At 50.7% G+C, this 11,721-nt stretch overlaps 1 long non-coding RNA gene across 1 annotated transcript; it reads right to left on the bottom strand.

Annotated features, from left to right (window-relative positions):
* Window positions 1-3,055: 3,055 nt before the first annotated feature.
* LOC102547113 (uncharacterized) lies at window positions 3,056-10,528 on the bottom strand. The gene is made up of 2 exons (XR_591195.4): window positions 7,532-10,528; window positions 3,056-5,808 (listed from the first exon to the last, which is right to left on the bottom strand). It is a non-coding gene; the product is annotated as an uncharacterized LOC102547113 (long non-coding RNA).
* Between the last annotated feature and the right edge of the window lie 1,193 nt (window positions 10,529-11,721).

Raw genomic sequence — 11,721 nt, 5'->3', positions numbered from 1 at the left:
AAGGTGAGGCCCCAGTGGTACAATGGTCGGGGGCTCTTTCCTTTCACCCCCACTCACAGCCCCTCCCCTTTTCTCCCTCCCACTCTTCCTGGCCTGCATGGGAACTCTGTCTGAGCTCAAAGTGACAGACAGCAGGCCTGCATGCTAATGAAGTTTGTCTCAAGTTCATTGTCAAAGCCCCCTCTCCCCATGGCCCCCTTCCCTTCTCTCTCATACACAAATCTCCCTCCAACTTTTGTCCCACAGATCTGGAGGCCACTTGAGTCTCTGCTGGCTGGCTCCCCTCTCTCACCCTCCCCCCACTGCTTTCAGCCTCCCTTCTCCTCACTACTTTCCTCAAATGAGGAGTGTGTGAAGGGGCTTTCTTCTCCGATGCCTTCCCAGGCACCTTCTGGCCCAGGCATCCCTAAGCCCCAAGGAGGGAGTCTGAGGGCTGAAGTGTCAGAGTCTTCCGACAGTAGCCCTTCCCCATTCCATAGTAGAAAGCTGCCCCCCTTCTAAGTCCCCTATCCCCCAACTCCCAGCCCTGTCGTCTGGACCCAGTCTCCCCATTCCAGTCCAACTGCCCCTCCCCCACCCTCCCATTATGATTATTTCACTCTCCCTTGATTACATCTGCTTCACTAGCTCAGAAATAAAGATCCTTTGAGACTAATTTTGCACCCCCACCTCTCCCCTCCCCTTTCCTCTAGCCCCGGCTCCCGTTAGCTCCTTTCTCACCGGCTGGAAGACATTGAGTTCCTTGTCTAGGGAGCTGGGGGGTTGATAGGAGGGGGTGCCAATGGAATGGGGGGGTCTCTCCAACTCAGGAGGACGTGTCCAGCAATCCAAACCTGTCCTTTTGTTCCTACAATCCCTTCATACCGTCGCCACCCTCTGGAGCTTGTAACCCAGTAACCAGGGGACAGGGAAGGAAGGGGAGGAGGACCCTGAACTCACCCCACCCTCAATTCCAGGGAAAGAAGAGAAAAGGGGGAAAATTTAAATCCCCCCTCATTAGCCAGAAAGGAAGCAAAAGGGGATAATTATAATTAAAAGCAGACAGCTGTGGATCCCGGCTTTTATGCTGCTCCAAGCCTCCGCCCCATTTCTCCCATCACCAGAAATCGGCCCCCTGTGCATCCTGGCCCTCGTTCCTGCTGGAGTGGGGCTCGTGCTGGGGGAGACAGGCACAGGGACAGGCCATTCCACTTCCTCTCCCGTGATGGCACTTTCTGGAAAAGCTTATTAGGCCCAGGAAATATTGTCTTCCTCTTCCTGACTCGTAACCTGTACCTCAAAAGGTGTATCTATGGGAGGTGGCGATAGATTTTCAGATAGGAGTAACTAGTAGTATGGAGAAATCTTTGCTTTTCCTGAAAGTAGCCATCCTATTAACAATGGCATCGACACTAAGGACAACTGCTTTCTCATCCCTCCTTGCTTGGACTTGCCTTAAAGCATCTGAAGGGGCAGCTGAGAGCCAGGAGAGAGCCTGGGATAACAAAGAGGGCTAGTAGGCACAGGAACGCCCAGGCACGGGAGTACACATGGATGCCTGATCGTTCTTTTTGGGGGGGGGGTGCAGGGCCTATCTCTGCTATCGTATGTATTTATAGAACTTGAGCTTAGGCCAGAACAGTAGGGTAATTGTAGCATCATTAGCATATATGCAAATCAGGCAACCTATATACACTGAATGGAGGCAAATTATTATTTATTCTCTTTCCTTTCTTCTTCCCTGGTATAAGCTCTGGTTCCTCTTGTAGCTGCACACTAGCAATTGTCTGACATTATAAGAGGGGCTGTAGCCTTGGGGGGGAGAAGGGGGAGAGGGCAGAAAATGATGAAAGCCAGAGAGAAGGTTTTACTTACTTTATTCTGGAAGGTAGGGGAAGAATCAGAGTGGAGACTGAATGAACAGAGGGGTGAGGTGCTAGGGAGAGACAGGACAGTGATGAGGCACAGATAGGAAGTGAGGAACCAAGACCAGAGAGTCCTGGTTTGGGGAGAAACTCTGTGGATCTGGGCTGAGCTGAGGGGTATACCTCCACACCCACTGAAGGCCCTTATCAAACCTTCGCCCCTTCTACACCTAGTAAGTGGCCACAACACCCAAACAACAGCTTCTGGTGGATTCATTCATAGTCACCAACAGGTCGTACAAACCGGGAGACCGACCACATCACACTGGCCTTAGAGCCTGTCTTCTCAGCACTGGGGTGGAGAGCTCTCTGCTCCAGTGGGAGCTTCAGCCTGGGCTCTCTCTTATCAGCCCGTGGTTCCTCAGTTCCTCGGTCTGTGAGGAAGAACCCACTAACCCCCCTTCACATTGGAGTCCTCTGTCACTGGACTTCACACCACCCGGACTTGAGATACTAGACAGTTGCTGGTTTCATTGATCTCTCTCTCTCTCTCTCTCTCTCTCTCTCTCTCTCTCTGTGTGTGTGTGTGTGTGTGTGTGTGTGTGTGTGTGTGTGTGTTATTTCTAGGACTCGCTGGACAGTGCTAGATTTGTCTTCCTCTGCCTTGTGGGGAAGAGACTGCTCTCCCTGGATGGCTGTGGGGCATCCAGGATGGCACGGTCCCACTTCCACATGCTCAAGAGCCTCTAACCCCATGGGAGTGTTTCTCTCAATCTCAATGCTCTCTAAAGTTGTTTTCCTATTGCATTTATTTTTTAGTAGTGGGGGTTGCCACTGCACACACATGGTCAGAGGACATCTTAGGGGACTAGGCTCTCTCCTCCCACCCCATGGATCTCAGGGATTGAACTCAGGTCACCAGGCTTGAGCAGCAAGTACTTTACCCACTAAGCCCTCTCTGGGGCCCCCAAAACTCTTTTCTTTTGACGTCTCCCTAGAGATGTCTCTGTCAAGTCCCCCTGTCTCTCTCGTTTCTTGTCCATCCGTATGGCATCTCCAAAGCCAATGAAGTCACACTCTACTCTACGAAGGCCACACTGGGGGAGGGGGGGTGTCACTGAAATTAGGGCAGGGTCTGAAACATCCCCGAGAAAAATACATATGAATATTCAAAGAAGCAGGAGCCAAACAAATGAACAAATGAACGCACAGTGGAAGGAAGCAAGCTCAGGTTTTATTCCGATGTCTGTGCAGAAAAACAAAACAAAACAAAACAAACAAAAACCCTGCGTTCCTACAGGGTTTGTCACTTCACAGCCACCTTGAGCATCTCTATTGGCCTTCAGTCCTGCATCCAGCAGGTTCTCTGTGGCTGTGCTCAGTGAGAGAGCTGAGGAGGCAGAGGCAGGAAGATGGGAAAACAGAGTCAGGAAAGACAAACTTCCTAGGGAACTCGAGTAAAGCTGGGAGGCACGGGAGCCCAGCGGAGGACAGGACAGAGCGCCTGCAGACTGTTGTTAGCCAGCCCCTTTGGGTTTCCAGCCCACAGGAGAGAGGTTGGATAGGATCGTTTCTTAGGATCCTTTCTTCTGCTTTGCCCTTCCTTCTGTTCAGTCAGGGAGCTAGAGAGCGGAGTTGCAATGTCACCAAGCATGTCCTGTGCTTTACAAACCCAGAGTCACTATTCAAGTGACTTACCCAAGGACGCCTTTCCCGCACTGGCGCCACACAGGTGCTATGTATGCTGTATCTATCTCTGTGTATGCTCTCCCATCTCCGTAGCCCTCCCCTATAACTGAACCACAAACTCCCGGAGCTGGAGCTGTGTACGCAAGTAAATATCTTGTGCCCTCATCTTTTCTCCCACTGCTCCTCTGAGCAGTTAGAGTGGACATCAGTAACTCACACTGCTGGTCTTCTGCAGGACCTTTGTGTGCCTGTGTCCCTGGGACCAGCTGCATACATTTTTAGTCTGTATACATTAGCCAGGCATGTCTGGCTACCACTCTCGCTGACATTTGGAACCTGAGACCCAGAGGTATAGCCCTTCACCCCCAGAGTCTCTCCCTAAGCAGCCCAAATGCCCCCAGTTGGTGGTTTGTGTTACCTCTACAAGAACCAATGATAAACTGTCATAACCACGCAGCTCCCAAGGCACCAGCGTCCTCCATCCTGGAGCGAGAAGCAAAGCTAGCATGGCAGCTTGTTATGGGTACCCTGAAGCTGCACAAGGATGTCCTGTTCTTTATCTCTCTGTCTATGTGTCAGGAGCGAGACATCTGTACATATTGTTCCTAGAACCGTATGCACCTCTTGTTTTCACATAAAGAGATCTCCTCTTGGGGACCCTGGTCAAACGCCAGCTGTGTTTGATGCAGCAGAATTGTTTTAGTTATAATATTCACTTCTGAGGTTTGGGCACTCTTCTCCAACCTCAGTCCCAGTTTTGCAGAAGAAATGAATCCGAGTGGGTATATGTAGGTGTTCTATCCATGTCCCTACCAAGTTATGCACCCAGTGTCACCCTGACACAGAAACATGCCCCCTTCCTGGGTGTGAGGTTTATCTGTTTATCTGTCCGCAGCTCATGTACATTCTCAGTGCAAGCCTGTGTGTACTGATGGGAATATGCATCCTATTGAGTGTACAGTTCTGTGCGTGCAGTTTGGGGCTTCGTGTAACATTCTGATTAGAGGTGTGTGGGTGTGCGTCACGCGTGGGAAGTTGGCTTGAGTTTGCTGTGGAGCTCCCAGGTATAGGGGCAAGGGCTTGTGGACCTAAAGACACCCTGACCCCCACCCTGAGGAGGCACAGCTCTGTTCCAGGAAGACTAGCCTGCAAGCCCCTCTGTGTGCTCCCTCCCGACCCCCCCCCAGCTGGGTTCAGCTTCTGAGTTCAGCAAAGTCCATGTAAATGAACAGTGCGTGACGTGGACCGGTCACAGGTGCCCTGTGTGGGAGAGTGAACTGTGGGAGCACCGAGCTTGAGTGTCTGTGGGAGTGAGAGGTTGTCCATCGTTGACCTGCTCTTCCTCACCACACCCATATGGTGGTACGTGGGTCTCTAAGAGAGTCCTGTCCCTGAAGTGGGGAGGAGAGAGAAATCAAAGAGCCTTGACCAGCGAGCAAGGGGATGAAAGAGATGAGAGAGAGATTTGGGGGAGTGGGCAGACACCGGGAAACAGATTAAAAAAACAAAAAGAAAAACAAAAAACCAACCCTAGAACATCTACCTGGAAAGAAATAAAACATTAAAAGAAGAGACAACAATTCTAAATGAAGCAAGAAGAAAGACTACCAGAGACACGTTTGCGTTAAAATTCCACGCAGGAAGCCCGGCTGGAAAGGGCAGAGGGGACAGGGATACACCTGCCCTGGACGGGCGGACCTCTTGGGGCGCGGCGGGAGCCTAGTTGCTTGCTCGCTCGCTGCACCTCGCTCGGACGAAGAGCACTAATAGCCGCCCAAGCCCTGGGCGCGGTGGGGCGCGCGGAAAGGGCGCCAAAGGCTTGAACCCTCAGCCGGCTGCGTGGCGTCCCGCGGTGTTCGGGTGATGGCCGGGAGGCTTGGTCTGGGGATAAGGACGCCGGGGCCCGGAGCGCAGCCGCTCCCACGCTTTCGTCTCCAGCGACTAGGTTCTCCCGGACGCTGCGCCCCCCGCGGTCGGTCTGGGCCCCCATCCCAAGGTTAGGGCTGGGTGAGCCGCCCCTGGGACTGGTTCTGCGAGCTTGCCCCGGGTCCGGATCCGCCGACGGTGTCCCAGGCCCCGCAGGTCGATCTCCTGCAGCACCCAGGGATTCAGCCCGCAGCCGAGCAACCTGGACTCCAGTATTGGGTCATTTCATTTTCCTTGAAACCTGAGCAACTCTCCGGGCCCTCCGGGTCTTTGCTGTTGGGTGAGAGAGCTGCGTCCGCGGCGGGCTCGTGGTCACTCTCCCGGGGTCTGGGCAGAGGTTCCCGCAGCCCTGACCGGAAGAAAGGAATGAATAAATGCGACTCGCGGGCCAGCTCACATAGGACCAACCCTGAGCTGGTGGGTCAGGGGACCTGTTCCCAGAAAGTTCTGGACCTCGTCAAAACGGTGGATGCTAGTGCGAGTGGGTGTGGGCCACCCCCTTGTTGCTGCAGGGAGCTCAGGGGAACCCGCGGGTGCCGGGAGGGTGACTGGCAGCTTCGGGCCCGGGGTGGGTGCGAAGGGCACGGACTGCCGCGCGGTGCGCAGTGCGGCTCAGACCCTTTCCTAAATGGACAAAACGGAGGGAGAAAGAGGCTTCCGGGGGTGGCGGCAGAAGACTCCAGTGCCTGCTGGCTGGGCTCTTTTCACTCGCTCAGGAATGTAGTGTGGCTTTTCCGTTCGGTTTGGCTGGCGAGTGTAGGGTTGGGTGAATTGACTGTCCATTGCCACCCCTCCTCCCTATCTGTACACGCTTCTGAATCCTGTCAACTTCCCCCAGATAAATAGATACACGACATACTGTCGCTCTTTAAAAAAAAATGACTTAAAACAAAACAATTCACGGTACACGGAAATAGCCTGACATAAAACGCTGTACGAGTCAGGAGTCAGATTTGTCTCAGGGCCTCTGCCTGAGGCATCTCTTAGAACTGACACTCTCTAAAACGATGAGATTTGTTTGTTTGTTTGTTTGTTTGTTTGTTTGTTTTTTCAGGGAGGTGCTGGGGCAAACCTGCAAGGCAAGCACTCTGCATGTGAGCCAGCCCCCAAGCCTGATGTACCTTCTACTTAGAATTGAGCTCGTACTGCCTTTCTGTGTTTACCTCCACCAGCAGCAGGGATATTATTTTGACTCAGTTTTGCTTGTTGCCCTGGCTAGCCTTGAACTCACAGCTATCCTCCTGGCTTAATAATATGTGATTTCTTCCTTCTTTCGTGTGTGTGTGTGTGTGTGTGTGTGTGTGTGTGTGTGTGTGTCTGGGTATTGACCCTATGGCCTGGTGCATGGCAGGCAAGCACTCTACCACTGGACTCTGTCCCCAGCCCCCACCTTCTCAGCTGTGAATCTATTTTCAGTAAATTGTGAAGATGTGCATATTTTTATTGTGCTTTGGTTTTTCTTTTTGCTTGTTTGTTTTTGATAATGCCCATATAGCCCAGGCTGGCCTCAAATTCCTTAAATAGTCATGGTTAGCCTTCAACTTTTCATCCTCCTGCCTCTACCTTCCAAGTGCTGGGATTACAAGAACAGGGCACTGTGTTTAGCTCTATGCGTTCATTTTTAATAGTCAAAATCAAATTTATAAGGGCAATTAAGCTCATTTGGATCCCTGTCCAGGAGCCGATGGAACAATAAATTGGAAGTGTGAACCAGGCATGGCGGTGTCTACCCATTCTAGCACTGGAGAGACAGACACGGGAAGGTAGGTCACACATTTGAGGATAGCCTGGTCTATATAGCACATTCTAGGCTAAAAGTACAAAGGGAGACCTTGTCTTAAATAAACAAAATAAATAAACAAGATGTTCAGTAAATTCAGAAAGTCCAGACTTGTTTATCGACATGAATAGGTTTTACAGCACAGTGCTGGATGAAAGGGTTAAAACTGAATGACATTAAATGATCCCACTGCACTTGTACAGCTTATAACACATGGACATATGGAGGTGGGGGCGAGGCAGAGGGAAGATGACAGGATGGCTGTGGAGGTTGTCTCGGTGCTCTCACTAACCTGGATGACCTCAGGGAAATCACCCAGCAGGTCTGTCTCTGGTCCTTCCAGTGCCTCCTCAGTGAAATTCAGTAATCCAACTTCCTCTGTGAACTGTAGAAGGCGGCAGAAATGGGGCCCACAGATAACTTGTGTGAGTTAACGTCCCTCAGCACCCACAATCTCACCATTTCTGGATCTGTTTAGAGGGGAAACCTTCCAGGCCCTTCTCTTCCTGGGTTCCCCAATTGCAGCCCCAGTAGCCAATGCTCTCCCCTGAGGGCTGTTGGGAGAAGGAGATGGGCTTGGGCTACAGCAAATGCACCAGAGAACACAGACTTTGAATTCTAAGAATGTTCTTCTCCTCCAAGGCAAGAAATGCAATAGCATTGTCTTCCCTTCCACCCCCACCCCCAGACCCTGAGCTGCCAGAGATGGCTTTGAGGACCATCCAGCACATGCAGAAGAAAAGTGAGGCTAAGGGGCCAGGAAGAGCCTAAGACCCCCTCCTCCCTAGTTCTCCAGTGCAGGATTCCGCTGCTCCCAGAGGGGTCCGTTCTAACAAGGTGCCCCTCGGCCTGCCCCTCCCTCCCCAGGAGCTGAAGCCGCCAAAGGTTCTGGAATATAATGGATCATTTTCCAATTTACCAGGGTCTTAGAGATTACGCCGCTAATCCCATCAAAGACCATCTGCTTACATTGTCCCTCCTGAGCCAAAATAAATAGATCCTTTACTCCCTCCACTTCAGCTCCTCTGGGGTATTTGTACCAAGAGAATAGAAAAGGCCCACCCCACCCTCCCCACCCCCCATCTGAGCCCTGGACAGAAAGGCAGAAAACAAACTTAGCTTGTCTGAGGTGTGAAAGGTCACTTAGGCTCCTGACCTGCCTTCTTCCCAGAGAGCCTTCCTGGATGGGAATGGGGAGAGGGGCGGGCCAGGGCTCTAGGGGTCTCTCAGGGTCAGCCCCCTGTGGAGGTATGGGACAGGCTATTCAGTATCTCACCATCCTGCTGTCTATGCCTTGAGGCCTAGCCCAGGCTAATTCTGGTCTCTTTTTAGTCATTTTACATTTTCCCACCTGAGACTACTGGGACATAATTACTGAAATCTGACTTCATCAGTCCCTTTGCAAAATTATGGGGAAAGGGATAGGAAAATCAACTAAACACAAATATGTTTTTATCTCTAAGCATTTATTCTGTGGATTATTCCCTGTTTGATTTCTTACTGGTTTGTACTCTTTCTAGAAGGATTTGGTAAACCAGAAGGAAGGTTAGGAACAATTTCTTAGTCAGTCTTCCTGGGAGTGGACTACTAGACTTAGGAGAGTGGACATGCAAACTGGGTTTTGGAAATTAGATCCCAACAGTGTATATGGACAGGCGGTGAGTGGGGCTGGGAAGGAGTAAGGCAGGTGAACTGGCTAGTTTTATGCCAACCTGACACATGCTAGAATCTTCAGAGAGGAGGGAGCCTCGATTGAGAAAATGCCTCTCTAAGACTGGGCTGTAGGCAAACCTGTCGGGTGTTCTCTTAATTAGTGATTAATTGGGAAAGGTCCAGCCTTTTGTGGGTGGTGCCACCCCAGGCTGGTGGCTCTGGGTTCTGTAAGAAATCAGGGTGAGCATGAGAAGCAGGCCAGTGAGTGAGTCCTCCACGATTCTCCATCAGCTCCTGCCTCCAGGTTCCTGCATTGTTTGAGTTCCTGCCCTGACATCTTTCAATGATTAGCTATGATGTGGAAGTGCACAGTAAATAAACCCTTTGTCTCCAGCTCACTTTTGTCATGGTGCTTCACCACAGCGATAGAAACCATAAGACAGTAGGTAAAGGGCTTGCTACAGGAGCCTAAGGAACTGCACTTGGATCCCCAGCAGATGGACAGGCTAAGTAGTGGCACACATCTGTAACCCCAGCACTGGGCTGCTAAGAAAGAAGGGTGCTGGGGTCGTGACCAGCCAGTTGAGCTCAAACTGGTAGGCAGGTGGGCTCTAGGTTCACAGAAAAACTTTATTGCAAACAAAAAAAAAAAAAGAGGAAGGCAATAGAGGAAGACACTTCCATCAACTTCTGGCCTCCATGTGCATACACACATATTCACACACTTACATCACCATGCACACACATTCATACACTCACATTATGTACACACACAGCACCATGCATACACACTCATACTCACATCACTATGCACACATTCACACACTCACATCACCATGCACACACACTCACACACTCACATTGTGCACACACACACATCACCCCACACACACACTCACATCACCATGCACACACACTCACACACTCACATCATGCACACACACACATCACCCCACACACACTCACATCATCATGCACACACAGTCACACACTCATAACACCATGCATACAGTCAGTCACACATCACCATGCATACACACTCATACTCACATCACTATGCACACACATTCACACATATCACCATGCATACACACTCACAAGCTGATAGAAAGCTTAAAAGAAATAATGAAAAGATAGTGACTGCTGTGGAAAAGAAATACAAACAGCACATGATGGAGAAAGCAGGCCTTACTGAAAAGGTGGCTCAGATGTGGAGGAGGGCAGAATTCCGAGTGAAGCCAGTGGAGATCCCCATCCCAGCAGTGGCCCTCCCCACGTTAGTCCTCAACTAAGGGTGTTTCCTCCTTGGTTAATTTTTCAACCATTATTGGTAGCTGCTCTCTTCCCTGTTCGAGAACTTGAATGGGGACAGTCTGCAGAAGCTAGTCCTCCCAGCCCTGCCAAACTACTGCTGATTTGGGGTGATGGCCATGAATGACTGATCCCCAGAAGGGGAACATGCTTCTTTTTAGAAAAACAGCTAAAGTGCAGGACAGAGAAAGCAAATGGATCTGCTCCTTCCAGCTGGGGGCCCTGGGCATAGTACCCTTTGCCTTCTGACTCCCATCTCCTCCTTTTAAAACAGAGATCAAACCTGCCACCAGGGCTGTGTGACGTCGACCTTCCACCCCTTCCACTCCTCCACCCCTTCCACCCCTTCCACCCCTTCCACCCCTTCCCGTGTGCTGCAGAGATGGGGCAGAGCCTGAGCCCAGGCAGATGTCAGGACGTATCCGTCCATGTAAGAGTCTTAGTGGAAAAACTTGAGGCTTTGCCTTCAGAGACAAAAGATGAACTGCTAGTTCCTAAGTTGATTTATTTGACAAATGGTTGGGCATCTCCATGTATAAGACAATAAGAGACAAAAAGTGCATTGAGGATATGTCATAGCTAAAGATGGAAACAGGGACATCAATTACTGATCGGAAAACATAGGAAGTTCTGTGGGGGAAATTCCAGCACATCCATAGTGGCAGCACATGGGAGGCTACGAAAGACCGACATCAGTCGGAGCAAGGTAGAACCAGGATGGCTTTGTCACAGGGTATGAGCTGGGTTGTCTCTGAGAGTGACAGAACACACAGGGCATGGGGGACAGCAGGCAATATGGGAGAACATTTACGTGTGTCCCAATGTCTCAGATATCTATGTACCTGTTAGCCTATTATGAGCCACCCTCATCATGTGCTTAATGCTGTGATCCTTGGCTTGGTGAATGACCTTATTTAGACCAGGTGACAAGTGACCATCTGCAGCAGGAGGCTGACTGCTGAGACTGCCCTCGGAAGAGGACTAAACAAGTGGGCCTTTGCTATATTTAAGAGGCATGGGGCAGTAGGTAGCAGGCTACTTTGCCTCATCCAACCCATTGTCTGTATCATAGACTAGGATCTGTGGTGAATTTTAAATACACGACATGACCTAGCCAGAGAGGAATACTTCAAAGTAGTCTTGAAAAAGATGTCTTCTGAGGTGAAGAACTGTGGGGAAAAAAGAATCAGCGATCTAGTGTCTGTCTTTAGCTATTAGATGGCTGCCCAAACAGAAGAGGGTTGAACTTATCTAATAGTACAGGAGACCTGATGACTAGGAATGGGAAGGAGGTAGGGTAGGGCGGGGTGGGCAGAACAACAGGCAAGCCCTGTGGTGGTGCACCTCTGGGATCCCAGCACTGGAGAGTGGAGGCTACGTGAATGTCAGTTCAAAGTCATCCTCTGTGCTTGTTAGTTTTCTGTCAGCTTGACATAGATCATGCTCTCTGGGAAGAGGGATCCTCTTTGAGGAAAGGCCTCCATTAGATCGGCCTGAAGGTAAGTCTGTGGAGCGCTA

The sequence above is a fragment of the Rattus norvegicus genome, chromosome 2 (genome assembly GCF_036323735.1).
Source record: "Rattus norvegicus strain BN/NHsdMcwi chromosome 2, GRCr8, whole genome shotgun sequence".
Taxonomy (NCBI): Eukaryota; Metazoa; Chordata; class Mammalia; order Rodentia; family Muridae; genus Rattus; species Rattus norvegicus.
This window is presented reverse-complemented; position numbering and strand designations above follow the sequence as displayed.